We start from the raw sequence: 18,368 nt of genomic DNA, 5'->3' as shown, positions 1-18,368 counted from the left end.
TGGCCAACGTAGTCCTCAACTTCAACGCGTTCCTAGAGAAAACCAAGCTGAAAGACGATGGCAGCAACTATACGGACTGGGTCCGGAACCTGAGGATCATCCTCATAGCTGCCAAGAAAGATTATGTCCTACAAGCACCGCTAGGTGAAGCTCCCGTCCCACAGAACCAAGACGTTATGAACGCTTGGCAGACACGTGTCGACGACTACTCCCTCGTTCAGTGCGGCATGCTTTACAGCTTAGAGCCGGGGCTCCAAAAACGTTTTGAGAGACATGGAGCATACGAGATGTTCGAAGAGCTGAAAATGGTTTTTCAAGCTCATGCCCGGATCGAGAGATATGAAGTCTCCGATAAGTTCTTCAGCTGTAAGATGGAGGAAAATAGTTCTGTCAGTGAGCACATACTCACTATGTCTGGGTTACATAACCGCTTGTCTCAGCTGGGAGTTAATCTCCCGGATGATGCGGTCATTGACAGAATCCTCCAGTCGCTTCCACCAAGCTACAAGAGCTTTGTGATGAACTTCAACATGCAGGGGATGCAAAAGACCATTCCTGAGTTGTTTGCAATGCTGAAATCAGCGGAGGTAGAAGTCAAGAAGGAACATCAAGTGTTGATGGTCAATAAAACCACTAAGTTCAAGAAAGGCAAGGGTAAAAAGAACTTCAAGAAGGACGGCAAGGAAGTTGCCGCGCCCGGCAAGCAAGCTGCCGGGAAGAAGCCAAAGAATGGACCCAAGCCCGAGACTGAGTGCTTTTATTGCAAGGGAAGCGGTCACTGGAAGCGGAACTGCCCTAAATACTTAGCGGACAAGAAGGCCGGCAAAACAAAAGGTATATGTGATATACATGTAATTGATGTGTACCTAACCAGTACTCGTAGTGACTCCTGGGTATTTGATACCGGTGCCGTTGCTCATATTTGTAACTCACAGCAGGAGCTGCGGAATAAACGGAGACTGGCGAAGGACGAGGTGACGATGCGCGTCGGGAATGGTTCCAAGGTCGATGTGATCGCCGTCGGCACGCTGCCTCTACATTTACCTACGGGATTAGTATTAAACCTCAATAATTGTTATTTAGTGCCAGCTTTGAGCATGAACATTGTATCGGGATCTCGTTTAATTCGAGATGGCTACTCATTTAAATCTGAGAATAATGGTTGTTCCATTTATATGAGAGATATGTTTTATGGTCATGCTCCTATGGTAAATGGTTTATTCTTAATGAATCTTGAGCGTATTACTACACATGTTCATAATGTGAGTACCAAAAGATGTAAAGTTGATAATAATAGTACCACATACTTGTGGCACTGCCGCCTTGGTCACATAGGTGTCAAACGCATGAAGAAGCTCCATGCAGATGGACTTTTGGAGTCTCTTGATTATGAATCATTTGACACATGCGAACCATGCCTTATGGGTAAAATGACCAAGACTCCATTCTCAGGAACAATGGAGCGAGCAACCAACTTATTGGAAATCATACATATTGATGTGTGTGGTCCAATGAGTGTTGAGGCTCGCGGTGGCTATCGTTATGTTCTCACCCTCACTGATGACTTGAGTAGATATGGGTATGTCTACTTAATGAAACACAAGTATGAAACCTTTGAAAAGTTCAAGGAATTTCAGAGTGAGGTTGAGAATCAACGTGACAGGAAAATCAAGTTTCTACGATCAGATCGTGGAGGAGAATACTTGAGTCACGAATTTGGCACACACTTAAGAAAATGTGGAATAGTTTCACAACTCACGCCACCTGGAACACCTCAGCGTAACGGTGTGTCCGAACGTCGTAATCGCACTCTATTAGATATGGTGCGATCTATGATGTCACTTACCGATTTACCGCTATCCTTTTGGGGCTATGCTTTAGAGACTGCCGCATTCACTTTAAATAGGGCTCCGTCGAAATCCGTTGAGACGACACCGTATGAATTATGGTTTGGGAAGAAACCTAAGCTGACGTTTCTAAAAGTTTGGGGATGCGATGCTTATGTCAAGAAACTTCAACCTGAGAAGCTCGAACCCAAGTCGGAAAAATGCGTCTTCATAGGATACCCTAAAGAAACTATTGGGTATACCTTCTACCTAAGATCCGAAGGCAAGATCTTTGTTGCCAAGAACGGAATCTTTCTGGAGAAAGAGTTTCTCTCGAAAGAAGTAAGTGGGAGGAAAGTAGAGCTTGATGAAGTATTACCTCTTGAACCAGAAAATGGCGCAACTCAAGAAAATGTTCTTGAGGTGCCTGCACCGACTAGAGAGGAAGTTAATGATAATGATCAAGATACTTCTGATCAAGCTCCTACTGAAATTCGAAGGTCCACAAGGACACGTTCCGCACCAGAGTGGTACGGCAACCCTGTCTTGGAAACCATGTTGTTAGACAACGGTGAACCTTCGAACTATGAAGAAGCAATGGCGGGCCCGGATTCCGACAAATGGCTAGAAGCCATGAAATCCGAGATAGGATCCATGTATGAAAATGAAGTATGGACTTTGACTGGCTTGCCCGTTGAACGGCGAGCCATAGAAAATAAATGGATCTTTAAGAAGAAGACAGACGCGGATGGTAATGTGACCATCTATAAAGCTCGGCTTGTCGCTAAGGGTTATCGACAAGTTCAAGGGGTTGACTACGATGAGACTTTCTCACCGGTAGCGAAACTGAAGTCCGTCCGAATCATGTTAGCAATTGCCGCATTCTACGATTATGAGATATGGCAAATGGACGTCAAAACGGCATTCCTTAATGGTTTCCTTAAGGAAGAATTGTATATGATGCAGCCGGAAGGTTTTGTCGATCCTAAGAATGCTAACAAGGTGTGCAAGCTCCAACGCTCGATTTATGGGCTGGTGCAAGCATCTCGGAGTTGGAACATTCGCTTTGATGAAATGATCAAAGCGTTTGGGTTTACACAGACTTATGGAGAAGCCTGTGTTTACAAGAAAGTGAGTGGGAGCTCTGTAGCATTTCTCATATTATATGTAGATGACATACTTTTGATGGGAAATGATATAGAACTCTTGGACAGCATCAAGGCCTACTTGAATAAGAGTTTTTCAATGAAGGACCTTGGAGAAGCTGCTTATATATTAGGCATGAAGATCTATAGAGATAGATCAAGACGCCTCATAGGTCTTTCACAAAGCACATACCTTGATAAGATATTGAAGAAGTTCAATATGGATCAGTCTTAGAAGGGGTTCTTGCCTGTGTTGCAAGGTATGAAATTGAGCTCAACTCAATGTCCGACCACGACAGAAGAAATAGAAGAGATGAGTGTCATCCCCTATGCATCAGCCATAGGTTCTATTATGTATGCCATGCTGTGTACCAGACCTGATGTAAACCTTGCCGTAAGTTTGGTACGAAGGTACCAAAGTAATCCCGGCAAGGAACACTGGACAGCGGTCAAGAATATCCTGAAGTACCTGAAAAGGACTAAGGAAATGTTTCTCGTTTATGGAGGTGACGAAGAGCTCGTTGTAAAGGGTTACGTCGACGCTAGCTTTGACACAGATCTGGATGACTCTAAGTCACAAACCGGATACGTGTATATGTTGAATGGTGGAGCAGTGAGCTGGTGCAGCTGCAAGCAGAGCGTCGTGGCGGGATCTACATGTGAAGCGGAATACATGGCAGCCTCGAGGCAGCACATGAAGCAATATGGGTGAAGGAGTTCATCACCGACCTAGGAGTCATACCCAATGCGTCGGGGCCAATCAAACTCTTTTGTGACAACACTGGAGCTATTGCACTTGCCAAGGAGCCCAGGTTTCACAAGAAGACAAGGCACATCAAGCGTCGCTTCAACTCCATTCGTGAAAATGTTCGAAATGGAGACATAGAGATTTGTAAAGTACATACGGACCTGAATGTAGCAGATCCGTTGACTAAACCTCTCCCTAGAGCAAAACATGATCAACACCAGAATTCCATGGGTGTTCGATTCATCACAATGTAACTAGATTATTGACTCTAGTGCAAGTGGGAGACTGTTGGAAATATGCCCTAGAGGCAATAATAAAAGCTTTATTATTATATTTCCTTTTTCATGATAATTGTCTTTATTCATGCTATAATTGTGTTATCCGGAAATCGTAATACATGTGTGAATAACAGACACCAACATGTCCCTAGTAAGCCTCTAGTTGACTAGCTCGTTGATCAACAGATAGTCATGGTTTCCTGACTATGGACATTGGATGTCATTGATAACGAGATCACATCATTAGGAGAATGATGTGATGGACAAGACCCAATCCTAAACATAGCACAAGATCGTATAGTTCGTTTGCTAGAGTTTTCCAATGTCAAGTATCTTTTCCTTAGACCATGAGATTGTGTAACTCCCGGATACCGTTGGAGTGCTTTGGGTATGCCAAATGTCACAACATAACTGGGTGACTATAAAGGTAGACTACGGGTATCTCCGAAAGTGTCTGTTGGGTGACATGGATCAAGACTGGGATTTGTCACTCCGTATGACGGAGAGGTATCACTGGGCCCACTCGGTAATGCATCATCATAATGAGCTCAAAGTGACCAAGTGTCTGGTCACGGGATCATGCATTATGGTACGAGTAAAGTGACTTGCCGGTAACGAGATTGAACGAGGTATTGGGATACCGACGATCGAATCTCGGGCAAGTAACATATCGATTGACAAAGGGAATTGCATACGGGGTTGATTGAATCCTCGACATCGTGGTTCATCCGATGAAATCATCGTGGAGCATGTGGGAGCCAACATGGGTATCCAGATCCCGCTGTTGGTTATTGACCGGAGAGTCGTCTCGGTCATGTATGCTTGTCTCCCGAACCCGTAGGGTCTACACACTTAAGGTTCGGTGACGCTAGGGTTGTGAAGATATGTATATGCAGTAACCCGAATATTGTTCGGGGTCCCGGATGAGATCCCGGACGTCACGAGGAGTTCCGGAATGGTCCGGAGGTAAAGAATTATATATAGGAAATGCTGTTTCGGCCATCGGGACAAGTTTCGGGGTTATCGGTATTGTACCGGGACCACCGGAGGGGTCCCGGGGGCCCATCGGGTGGGGCCACCTGTCCCGGGGGGCCACATGGGCTGTAGGGGGTGCGCCTTGGCCTACATGGGCCAAGGGCACCAGCCCCACTAGGCCCATGCGCCTAGGGTTTCCATGAAGGAGGAGTCCAAGTGGTGGAAGGCACCTCTAGGTGCCTTGGGGGGGAGGGAAACCTCCCCTTGGCAGCCGCACCTAGGAGATTGGATCTCCTAGGCTGCGCACCACCCCCCCTTGGCCCTCCTATATATAGTGGGGGAGAGGAGGGACTTGATACACCAGCCCCTGGCGCCTCCCTCTCTCCCCGTTACGTCTCCTTTTCGTAGTATAGGCGAAGCCCTGCTACTGTGACGCCCTGCGTCCACCACCACGCCGTCGTGCTGCTGGATCTTCATCAACCTCTCCTTCTCCCTTGCTGGATCAAGAAGGAGGAGACGTCTCCCGTCCCGTACGTGTGTTGAACGCGGAGGTGCCGTCCGTTCGGCGCTGGTCATCGGTGATTTGGATCACGTCGACTACGACTACATCATCACCGTTCTTTTGAACGCTTCCGTGCGCGATATACAAAGGTATGTAGATGCATCCAATGACTCGTTGCTAGATGAACTCCTAGATGATCTTGGTGAAACGAGTAGGAAAATTTTTGTTTTCTGCAACGTTCCCCAACACGTCATTCGCCAGTTTCGTCCAATCACGGTCATCAACGTGATTTTCCGGATTCTGGCTAAAGGGTACGCCAATAGGGTGACCCTCCTCGCTGACCACGTTACCCACCCCAACCAGTCCGCCTTCATTCAGGGGCGGTATATCCTGAATGGGGTGCTTGTTTCTCATGAAGTCCTCCATGAGGTTCGATCTAAACACCTCAAGGCGGTTTTCTTGAAGATTGATTTCCATAAGGCCTATGACACTATTAGTTGGCCCTTCCTTCGGGAAGTTGTGCCCCAGAAGGGCTTTGACGACCGTTGGATCACCAGAGTTATGCAGATGGTCTCTTGCAGTCGCACTGCCGTGAACATCAATGGGGAGATCAGCCCTTACTTCCCCACCCTCTGTGGGGTTAGACAAGGCGATCCCTTCTCCCCGTTCCTGTTCAATATGGTGGTGGACACGCTTGCCGCCATCCTGGATAAGTCTAAGGCTGCTGGCCATACTCCCCACCTGGCTGGCGGCTCCGGGATTTCCCTCCTCCAGTACGCCGATGACACCATCATCATGGTCGAAGGCTTAGAGTCGGACATCTCCAATCTTAAGTTCCTTCTCCTCTGCTTCCAACAAATGTCTGGCCTTAAGATAAACTTCGACAAGAGTGATGTGATGGTGATGGGCTACTCTTCGGCCAAGTCCCTTGCCATTGCCAACCGGCTCAACTGCCGCCTCGGCCCTCCTTCCCCATGACCTACTTGGGAACGCCCATTAGCGACTCTCGGCTCACCGTCGCAGACCTCCGCCCGACCGTGACCAAGCTTCAAAGGCGCATCGAAGCTTGGCAGGGTAGATGGTTGTCAAAGGCGGCTTGGACTATTCTCATTAATTCATCCCTCTCCAGCCTCCTCTTGTTCCTCATGAGCTTCTACAACCTTCACGACACTCTGCACCACGAGATCGCCAAAGTCCAGTCTCATTTTTTATTGGGCAGGCGACAACAATAAGCAGAAATACCATATGGTCAGCTGGCCTGACATTTGCAAGCCAAAGGAACAAGGCGGCCTTGGTATCATGTCCTCCAAGCGCATGAATATCGCCCTCCTATCCCGCTGGCACTGGCGCATCTCGCAAGGCCATGGTGGCCTCTCGCTCGACATCATCCAGAACAAGTACCTGCGTGGACAGCCCCTTGCCTTTTGTCAGAGATCTGGCGGCTCACAGTTCTGGCAGTCGGTCGTCCAGATTCTCCCTATCCTTCGCATCAGGACTTCCATCTTGGTGGGGTCCGGCACGGCGACTTTGTTCTGGTTTGACCGGTGGGCCGGAGACACCCCCTTCGCCGCGCGCTTCCCCGACCTCTTTTCCCTCTCCGTAGACCCCCTGATCTCAGTTGAGAGGGCCCTTATTGACTTAGGCCTTGCTTTCCGGAGGCCATTTGGCCCCCCGGAGTCCACTGCTTGGCGTGAGTTACTAGATTGCGTTGCTCTCCACGAGCCCGTGGTGGACGGTGGCCCGGACCAGGTGAGATGGCGGCTCAAGCCATCGGGCCAATTCTCCACCAAATCTCTCTACCAAGTCATCGCCCCCTCCTCCGCCCCTTCCCCCCTTTTGACGGTGTGGTCCATTCGCCTACCTCTGAAAATCCGGATCTTCATGTGGCAGTGGATTCGCGGTCGGATCCCGTCTGGCGTTGAGGTTCGCAAGCGCAATGGTCCGGGCACCGGACTTTGCCCGCTTTGCGATACCCCCGAAGACTCGAATCACATCTTCTTTTCCTGCGTTTCCGCACAATTCGTGTGGAGCTACTTCCGCGAGGTGGTGGGTGGAAATTGGTGCCACACCAACTTCCCCGATCTGTATGCCGAGCTCCAGGCCTCCCCCTTGGCTTCTCGCCACATTAGGTGACTTGAGATTGGGGTCATCGCTTGGACCCTCTGGACGATCCATAATAAGCTTGTGATCCAGCATGCTCCTCTACGACGGGATTCTGACGCTATCTTCAAACTGTCTGGTTTCTTGCAGCTTTGGCGGCCGCTTAGCCGCCCTCAGGACCGTGACGCCATCTCTGCCTTCATCGCCGACCTCCGCTCGATGGCTGTCCGTCTGTCTCCGCCGCCCCCGCCGCCTCCGCCGGAACCCGACTAGGAGCTTGTCTGGCTCCTCGGCGCTTTTCTTTTAGTCTTTTTGGGCTTGTTGAGCTGCGCCCTCAGCAGAACCTTCATACTTATTTGTGAGACTTGGGTGTGTGTGTGTGTGTGTATTTGAATTAGTCCTTGTATGTGTGCTCTTGGCGGTTTGCTTTATTTATAAAGCGGGGCGAAAGCCTTTTTCGGTGTTGAGTTGTTCCCTCAGCATTAACCTATCGTACCATGTTCGTTTGCTACCTGTCTGCTGTGTGTGTGTGTTGTGCTGGATCCTTGTATGCTCTTGTTTGGCTCTGTCGGTTTGCTTTATACATAAAGCATGGTGTAGCCGCTGCGGTGGCCGTCCGCGACGCTGATGACTCGACCGTCGAAACGTTGATGCGGCGGCGCGGGGATGAGAATTGGAGGAGGAGGCGGTCCATCGTCGGAGGAGAGGGAGCTAGCTAGGGTGCTAGCCAGAGAATGAGGAGAGAGTGAGGGCTTTTCAATTGGAGCGAACCCTCGCGTTCCCCATTTAAGACGAAGGCATCGTTTGCCGACTTTTGGAACTCAGCATAACAAGGCGCACGGTCAACTGGTCAATTGCATGAGACCCGGTGGCCCACCTGTCAGTTTTTACCGAGTTTTCGACACACAAAACTTGGCAAAGCCGTGACGCCTGGTATTCTGATTTAAAAAATGAAAAATGTAAAATGTTTACGAGTGCGCTGAGGACAAAACTCGACAAACCTGGGACATGTGGAATTCCGATTTAAAAAAATAAAAAATAAAATGTTTACCGAGTCTCCGTTAACCAAAACTCGGCAAATAAAGGCCGCCGTCACGGCTCCGTCGACTGTTGTACAGCAGGGCCCACTTGTCAGGCTTTGCCGAGTGTATTTCTGCAGAAACTCGGTGAACATGAGATTCAGCCGAGTTTATTAAGTTCGCCTAGTTGTTTTTCATTGGAACCTAGCAAAGGCACAGCTCTACTGAGTTGCTTATCACTCCCGAGTCCAATTTTGGATTAAACTCGGCAGACAGAAGTTTGCCGAGTTCCCGATAGAATGAACTCAGTGAAGTGTCGGAACTTGGGTCAAAACCAGATTCTAGTAGTGTTTAGGTATTTTGAATACTAATATACAACTTGCATGCTGAGCTTGCTACACAGGAGCGTATTGTACTTGCATACATGATAGATCATAGAAGAGCTGTCCTTCTATTCGATCAGGTGGTGAGAAACATTTCAGGAGAGGTAATATTCAGTAGTACTTGTCTAAGTTAATTTGACATGCATGCGCGTGAATCCCTGTAATTTTGTTTACCTTGGAAAGTTTTGCTAGTTTATCTGAGAATAATTGATGACAGACTGGTGAATGTATCTGTGAAAGTGGTTCTGGTTGTGATCCTGCAAAAGCAGAAAGATGTAGTTGCTGGACACGGAGGTAGACTAGGACAGCACCAACCACAGTGCCCTTTAATTTTGTCACACTTTGAGTGCGGAGGTTAGCTTGTTGGGAGTTGCTGGGGTAATTGTTTATCCCTAATCATGGAGTAAACAATAGTATATTAAAGCTTTAGTACGTACACGACAGCTTTGAGTGCTTTTCTGATGGAGCAACTTTGGAGTTGTTGGTTGGTGATAAGACTATCATCCTGCGGGAGAGTCTCCCTGCTCTAGTTTTGCACGTACTGCTAGTTGCTACAGCAGAGCTCGATTGGAGACATACCTCTCACGCTATACCTTTGGCTCTGAAAGGAAGAAACTGCAGAGAGAGCACAAACCTGCATGGCCATCATGAAGGCAACTCGACCAGACTAGTACATGTGCAGGTCTCTCCTACTCTTCCTCTTCTTCTCCTCCTTCTTGCTCTTCTTTCAATATCTGAGAACTATTATCTGCAGCCAGCCCAGCCATTGGTGATGTCGTTATGATGAATTTGAGCTCTGCGTAGTTCGTTGAGATGGAATCTAAAGCTGAATTTGTCCCTGTTAAAGGCTCGCACGGATGAAATAAAACGGTATTGCTTCACCATACTTGTTGTACCCCTCCTTTTTTTTGGTTGCGTTATGTACTCCTATTTCTGATTTGTTCATGTTCCTATTTCGGATTATGCTGCATCTGCACACGGGTGTAACGGAAATTTGAGAAAGCCTAGTTTCGTCTATTGAACTACATGCAGCTAGAGAATATGGTTGTCTTGTGTGTGTCCCATAAGGCCATGTGGCGGTGACGCTTGGTCCTCGCAGGCGATGAATCGGCCTCTGGCGGCAGGGTGGTATTCTAGACAACCAAAGAGTGGAGAAGGTCTTTTCGTCAAAAAGAAAAAAAGGGTGGAGAAGGGGATGTGCTCTAGGAGGGTTTTGCTATTTGTCTCTTTTTTTTCTTAGCGAGAGAAATTTTTGATCTATTCATAATCAATTATGTTAGTGCAGAAAACACCAGATGTAACAAAAACTACAATCAGATCCGTGGACCACCTTTCGTTGACTATAAGTACTGGCTCAAGCCAAAGGAGTGCCATCGTCAATACCCTTCCTTCAGCACAGTTTGAAGATAAGGCCTAGCCTAGACAAGGTAGCAAGCGACAGAAGATTACATCGAATAGTTCTCCACAAGAGAGGGGAAGAACATTGTATTGACATCCAAAAAGAAAGAAGAAGCCATCTAGCTAATAACTATGGACCCTTAGGTCTGAGGTGAACTACTCACACTTCATCGGAGGGCTATGGTGTTGATGTAGAAGCCCTCCGTGATGGATACCCCCTCCGGCGGAGCTCCGGAACAGGCCCCAAGATGGGATCTCGTGGACACAGAAAGTTGCGGCGGTGGAATTATGGTTTTGGCTCCGTATCTGATCGTTTGGGGGTATGTAGGTATATATAGGAGGAAAGAGTACGTCGGTGGAGCAACAGGGGGCCCACGAGGGTGGAGGGCGCGCCTGGGGAAGGGGGGTAGGCGCGCGCCCCCTACCTCGTGGCCCCCTCCCTTGTTTCTTGACGTAGGTTCCAAGTCCTCTGGATCATGTTCGGTGAGAAAAATCACGTTCCCGGAGGTTTCATTCCGTTTGGACTCCGTTTCATATTCCTTTTCTTCGAAACCCTAAAATAGGCCAAAAAAACAGCAATTCTGGGTTGGGCCTCCGGTTAATAGGTTAGTCCCAAAAATAATATAAAAATGGATAATAAATCCCAATAATGTCCAAAACAATAGATAATATAGCATGGAGCAATCAAAAATTCTAGATACGTTGGAGACGTATCACTGCCGGACCGCGAGGTAGGAGTTCTTCGGCTGCCGTGTCGCGGGGGAGGACGGGGAAGTCCTCAAACCGGCGTAGGGGCGCGGCGGAGGGTGCATCGGGGGACCGGCGACAGCGGATCGGGCCCGCGGAGGACGACGGGGACACCTCGGCGGCCACCTCGCTGGCTTTGGGCAAAAAGGCCGCGATAAACCTCTTTTTGGCCATTGGCTACTCAAGATCCCCGGCACACAGGTAGAGGTTGAGGATGGAGGCGCCGGCGATGGCGGCGACCTACCAATGGTTTCGAGGGTTGTGTGTGTCTGTGTGAGCAGAGGTTGTGTTTGAGGAAATACTGCGGCAACTAAAAATTTTACTCGGAGGGAGTAACAAGGCGGGGCTACTGAAAATTTGTATCAAGGACGAGCAGATATTTTTTAGATTGCGAGGGATGCAGAGGCAGGAGTAAAATGCCGGGGCTACTGAAAATTTGAATCAAGGGACTAAAGCAGAGAGGGATGCAGAGGCGGGAGTTTTGGGGGAGCGAGCTAGTGTGCTTGACGCGCCGGCTACGGACTGTAGCCGACGCACCTTCTCGCGTAAGCCATAGGCATACTATACACCAACGGTGCTCCAAGATATTTTTTACTATATCTCACACGGTTGGTGAGAATAAACAGTGTGGGATCTACTTGATTTGAATTACAAAATGGTGCATACAAATTGGTTGAAAAATCAAACCTGTGTCCTTGAGTGCATGCTTAGGTCCCATGGAAGAAATGGGAATGAATTTTTCGGGGTTCGTTTGGCCTTTTTTATACATTAACTGGGTTTTCTAGGCATTTTATCTGCATAATTCAAATTTGAACTACAAGCACATGCTCCAATGCACTAAAGTTGGTTGAAAAATCACATGTGTGTCGTTGGGTGAATTTCTAGGGCCCATACAAGAGATGGTAATGAAATTCAAACACCATGGCATTGTTGATTGCCGGCAAAACGTTGAGATGCCTAGTTTTTAAATTCTAGTAAATCCAAAACTCGTCTGAAATTCATGATACTTGGCATGCTATCATGGAGCGGCATCAACATGCCGTGGTGAAAATTTTGTCCCATTTGGGGCAGGTTCGGGTAGAAGCTTCTCACAAACAAGAGCTTCTCACAACAAGCATGATGGTTTCGATAGGGAAAGTACCACCTTTGGTGACGGAACGATACCCGTTGCCTCTTATTGCTTTCAAAAAAATTTCTAGTGTCAACATAGAACAACAGGAGTTTTGTGTTCAATCTTGGAATTTTTCGGGGTTGGTTTGGCCTTTTTTATACATTAACTGTGTTTTCTAGGCATTTTATGTGCATAATTTAAATTTGAACTACAAGCACATGCTCCAATGCACCAAAGTTGGTTGAAAAATCACATGTGTCATTGGGTGAATTTCTAGGTCCCATGCAAGAGATGGGAATGAATTTCAAACACCAGGGCACTGTTGATTGCTGGCAAAACGTTGAGATGCCTGGTTTTTAAATTCTAGTAAATCCAACAGTCATCTGAAATTCATGAAACTTGGCATGCTATCATGGAGCTGCATCAACATGCCGTGGTGAAAATTTTGCCCCATTTGGGGCAGGTTTTGGTATAAGCTTCTCACAAATCAGAGCTTCTCACAACAAGCATGATGGTCTCGATAGGAAATGTACCACCTTTGGGGATGAGACGATATTCGTTGCCTCTTATTGCTTTCAAGAAATTTCTAGTGTAAACATAGAACAACAGGAGTGTTGTGTTCAATCTTGGAATTTTCCTGGGTTCGTTTGGCCTTTTTTATACATTAACTTGGTTTTCTAGGCATTTTATCTGCTTCATTCAAATTTGAATTACAAGAACATGCTCCAATGCACCAAAGTTGGTTGAAAAGTCACATCTGTGTCCTTGCGTGAATTTCTAGGTCCCATGCAAGAGATGGGAATTAAATTCAAACACCAGGGCACTGTTGATTGCCGGCAAAATGTTGAGATGCCTGGTTTTTAAATTCTAGTAAATCCAAAACTCGTTTGAAATTCATCAAACATGGCATTCTATCATGGAGCGACATCAACATGCCGTCGAGAATTTTTTTCCCATTTAGGGCAGGTTCGGGTATAAGCTTCTCACAAACCAGAGCTTCTCACAACAAGCATGATGGTTTCGATAGGGAAAGTACCACCTTTGGTGACAGAACGATACCCGTTGCCTCTTACTGCTTTCAAAAAATTTCTAGTGTCAACATAGAACAAGAGGAGTTTTGTGTTCAATCCTGGAATTTTCCGGGGTTCGTTTGGCCTTTTTATACATTAACTGTGTTTTCTAGGCATTTTAGGTGCATAATTCAAATTTGAACTACAAGCACATGCTCCAATGCACTAAAGTTGGTTGAAAAATCACATGTGTGTCCTTGGGTGAATTTCTTGGTCCCATGCAAGAGATGGGAATGAAATTCAAACACCAGGGCACTGTTGATTTCCGGCAAAACATTGAGATGTCTGGCTTTAAATTCTAGTAAATCCAAAACTCGTCTGAAATTCATGAAACTTGGCATGCTATTACGGAGCGGCATCAACATGCCATGGTAAAAAAATTGTCCAGTTTGGGGCAAGTTCGGGTATAGGCTTATCACAACAAGCATGATGGTTTCGATAGGGAACGTCCCAACTTTGGGGACGAAACGATATCCATTGCCTCTTATTGCTTTCAAATATTTTCTAGTGTCAACATAGAACAACAGGAGTGTTGTGTCATTTTTTGTGATTTTTCGTGGTTCGTTTGGACATTTTTATGCATTAACTAGGTTTTCTAGGCATTTTATGTGCATAATTCAAATTTGAACTACAAGCACATGCTCCAATGCACTAAGGTTGGTTGAAAAATCTAATATGTGTCCTTGGGTGAATTTCTTGGTCCCATGCAACAGACGGGAATAAAATTCAAGCACCAGTGCATTGTTGATTGCCGACAAAACATTGAGATGCCTGGTTTTTAAATTCTAGTAAATCCAAAACTCGTATGAAATTCATGAAACTTGGCATGCTATCATGGAGCGGCATCAACATGTCGTGTTAAAAAATTTGTCCCATTTGGGGCAGGTTCGGGTATATGCTTCTCACAAACCAGAGATTCTCACAACAAGCATGATGGTTTCGGTAGGGAACGTCCCACCTTTGGGGACAGAACGATATCCATTGCCTCTTATGGCTTTCAAAAATTTACTCGTGTCAACATAGAACCACAGGACTGTTGTGTCAATTTTTGGGATTTTTCGGGGTTCGTTTGGACATTTTTATGCATTAACTGAGTTTTCAATGCATCTATGTGTATAATTCAAATTTGAACTACAAGCACATGGTCCAATGCACCAAAGTTGGTTGAGAAATCACATGTGTGTCCTTGGGTGAATTTCTAGGTCCCATTCAAGAGATTGGAATGAAATTCAAACACTAGGACACTGTTGATTGCCGACTAAACATTGAGATGCCTGGTTTTTAAATTCTAGTAAATCCAAAACTCATCTGAAATTCATGAAACTTAGCATGCTATCATGGAGCGGCATCAACATGCCATGTTAAAAAATTAGTCCCATTTGGGGCAGGTTCGGGTATATGCTTCTCACAAACCAGAGCTTCTCACAATAAGCACGATAGTTTCGGTAGGGAACGTCCCAACTTTGGGAATGAAACGATATCCATTGCTTCTTATGGCTTCTAAAAATTTACTCGTGTCAAAATAGAACCACATAAGTGTTGTGTCAATTTTTGGGATTTTTCGGGGTTCGTTTGGTCATTTTTATGCATTAATTGAGTTTTCAATGCATTTATGTGCATAATTCAAATTTGAACTACAAGCACAAGCTCCAATGCACCAAAGTTGGTTGAGAAATCACATGTGTGTCCTTGGGTGAATTTCTAGGTCCCATGCAAGAGATGGTAATGAAATTCAAACACCATGGCACTGTTGATTGCCGGCAAAACGTTGAGATGCCTGGTTTTTAAATTCTAGTAAATCCAAAACACATCTGAAATTCATGATACTTGGCATGCTATCATGGAGCGGCATCAACATGCCATGGTGAAAATTTTGTCCCATTTGGGGCAGGTTCGGGTAGAAGCTTCTCACAAACAAGAGCTTCTCACAACAAGCATGATGGTTTCGATACGGAAAGTACCACCTTTGGTGACGGAACGATACCCGTTGCCTCTTATTGCTTTCAAAAAAATTTCTAGTGTCAACATAGAACAACAGGAGTTTTGTGTTCAATCTTGGAATTTTTCGGGGTTCGTTTGGCCTTTTTATACATTAACTATTTTTTCTAGGCATTTTAGGTGCATACTTCAAATTTGAACTACAAGCACAAGCTCCAATGCACTAAAGTTGGTTGAAAAATCACAAGTGTGTCCTTGGGTGAATTTCTTGGTCCCATGCAAGAGATGGGAATGAAATTCAAACACCGGGACACTGTTGATTGCCGGAAAAACATTGAGATGCCTGGTTTTTAAATTCTAGTAAATTGAAAACTCGTCTGAAAGTCATGAAACTTGGCATGCTATCATGGAGCGGCATCAACATGCCATGGTAAAAAAAATTGTCCCGTTTGGGGAAGGTTCGGGTATAAGCTTCTCACAACAACCACGATGGTTTCGATTGGGAACGTCCCAACTTTGGGGACGAAACGATATCCATTTCCTTTTATTGCTTTCAAATATTTTCTAGTGTCAACATAGAACAACAGGAGTGTTGTGTCATTTTTTGTGGTTTTTCGGGGTTCGTTTGGACATTTTTATGCATTAACTGGGTTTTCTAGGCATTTTATGTGCATAATTCAAATTTGACCTACAAGCACATGCTCCAATGCACTAAGGTTGGTTGAAAAATCTAATATGTCTCCTTGGGTGAATTTCTAGGTACCATGCAAGAGATGGGAATGAAATTCAAACACCAGGGCACTGTTAATTGCCGATAAAACATTGAGATGCCTGGTTTTTGAATGCTATTAAATCCAAAACTCGTCTGAAATTCATGAAACTTGGCATGCTATCATGGAGCGGCATCAACATGCTGTGTTAAAAATTTTGTTCCATTTGGGGCAGGTTCGGGTATATGCTTCTCACAAATCAGAGCTTCTCACAACAAGCATGATGGTTTCGGTAAGGAACGTCCCACATTTGGGGACGAAACGATATCCATTGCCTCTTATGGCTTTAAAAAATTTACTCGTGTCAACATAGAACAACAGGATTGTTGTATCAATTTTTGGGATTTTTCGGGGTTCGTTTGGATATTTTTATGCATTAACTGAGTTTTCAATGCATTTATGTGCATAATTCAAATTTGAACTACATGCACATGCTCCAGTGCATATAAATTGGTTGAAAAATCAAATCTGTGTCCTTGGGTGCATGCTTAGGTCCCATGCAAGAAATGAGAATGAATTTCAAACACCAGGGCACCGTTGATTACCGGCAAAACATTGAGATGCCTCGTTTTTAAATTCTTGTAAATCCAAAACTCGTCAGAAATTCATGAAACTTGGCATGCTTTCATGGAGCGGCATCAACATGCCATGGTAAAAAATTTGTCCCATTTGGGGCAGGTTTGGGTATATGGTTCTCACAAACCAGAGCTTCTCACAACAAGCATCATGGTTTTGGTAGGGAACGTCCCACCTTTTGAGGACGAAACGATATCCACTGCCTCTTATTGCTTCTAAATTTTTTCTCGTGTCAACATAGAACAACAGCAGTGTTGTGTCAACTTTTGTGATTTTTCGGGGTTCTTTTGGACATTTTTATGCATTAACTAAGTTTTCAATCCATATGTGCATAATTCAAATTTGAACTACATGCACATGCTCCAGTGCATATAAATTGGTTGAAAAATAAAATATGTGTCATTGGGTGCATGCTTTGGTCCCATGCAATAAATGAGAATGATTTTCAAACACCAGGGCACCGTTGATTTCCGACAAAACATTGAGATGCATGGTTTTTAAATTGTAGTAACTTGGCATTCTATCATGGAATGGTGCCCAACATGATGTGGTATTTTTCGTGTCCATTTTGAGAGAAGGCGCACTCGAATAATGATAGCCAACAAAGGCATTTTGAAAAAATAGCTGCCACTTAATATCTCAAATGTTTGTATAATTCAAAATGTGTGCGTTCTGTTAACCATTCACGTGACACCACGTGTCTTGGTTTTTATGGTTGTAGGAGGTGCCGTGCGGACAGCTGCTTGATCTTGACTGAACGGGAGGCGTGCGAGCGCAGTCCGGTGCGCAGGCTGACCGAAAGGCGTGCAAGCTGTCCTCCAATGCATAGGCTCACCGGGAAGCGTGCGAGCTTTACGCTGCGCAGGCTCACTAGGAAGCGAGCCCTTTGACTTCCATGGCCGCCCGCCTTCCTCTCCATTAATGGCGCCTGAGCCGCTATTTAATACGGACGGCCTTACTTTTCGCCTCCCCCCCCCCCCCCCCCCGAGACCTCCACCGCCATCGCGCGGAATGATCATCTGCCACTAGTCTTCAAGTTTTGTGAAGTCGACTCCAAGCCGGAGGAGATAGAAAATAAGGAGGAATGGGGCCTCATGGACATGGCCCAGAACGAGCTGGCCGCGGCAATTGCTTCCCCCGCTCCCGTCCCATCTCCCATCCACGCGCCCGCGCCAGCGACCATCCCCGTAGCATTAACGGGCTGGTCGCCGAGCAGTATCGCAGAGCTGGGAGCCGCCGGCGTCAACGAGGTCTTCGCGGACCCGCGCGAGCTCGTGTACATGCCAGCGCCCGTGCCCTTGCCCGTGTGCGCCCCTCCACCCACCGTGTCGCAGGCCCCCGTGCATTTGCCTACATCCGTCATGCCCGTGCGCGCCCCTCCACCCACCGCGGCGCCGATCCCCATGCATTTGGCTGCACCCGCCGCGCCCGTGCCCGTGCCCGTGCGCCCCCCCCCCCCCCTCAGCGGCATGGGACGCTGCCGTCGACCGCTACCTCTCAGCGGTGCCAGTTGCCGTCCTCCCGCGCCCGGCCCGTCGATCGCGCGACGACGTGATGTTTGATTTACAAGTGAAAAACATTTTGTGTTGCCTTGAAGACTTCAACAACGGCGTCCCGGAGGACAACGACGACAACGAAGGCGCGGCATGCCGCCTCCTCCGTCACCGGAAATAGTTTTTTGGGGTTTAATATTGTATCTCGAATTCTTGATCATATGAATGTAAATTCGTAGTGTGACTGAATGAAAGATATGGTTTGAACGAATTTGTGTTTTTCTCTCTT

The 18,368-nt window shown here is 46.4% G+C and overlaps 1 long non-coding RNA gene across 3 annotated transcripts; it reads left to right on the top strand.

Moving 5' to 3' along the window:
* Positions 1-9,450: 9,450 nt before the first annotated feature.
* Positions 9,451-16,062, top strand: LOC125540734. Of its 3 annotated transcripts, none has more exons than XR_007297371.1 (3): positions 9,476-9,658; positions 9,731-9,846; positions 10,009-10,504. It is a non-coding gene; the product is annotated as an uncharacterized LOC125540734 (long non-coding RNA). The 3 variants fall into 3 exon arrangements; XR_007297370.1 differs by lacking the exon at positions 10,009-10,504 and adding an exon at positions 16,000-16,062 and having other exon boundaries at positions 9,478-9,658; XR_007297369.1 differs by lacking the exon at positions 10,009-10,504 and having other exon boundaries at positions 9,451-9,658; positions 9,731-9,993.
* The last annotated feature ends 2,306 nt before the right edge of the window (positions 16,063-18,368 follow it).

This window comes from Triticum urartu, chromosome 2, assembly GCF_003073215.2.
Source record: "Triticum urartu cultivar G1812 chromosome 2, Tu2.1, whole genome shotgun sequence".
Taxonomy (NCBI): Eukaryota; Viridiplantae; Streptophyta; class Magnoliopsida; order Poales; family Poaceae; genus Triticum; species Triticum urartu.
This window is presented reverse-complemented; position numbering and strand designations above follow the sequence as displayed.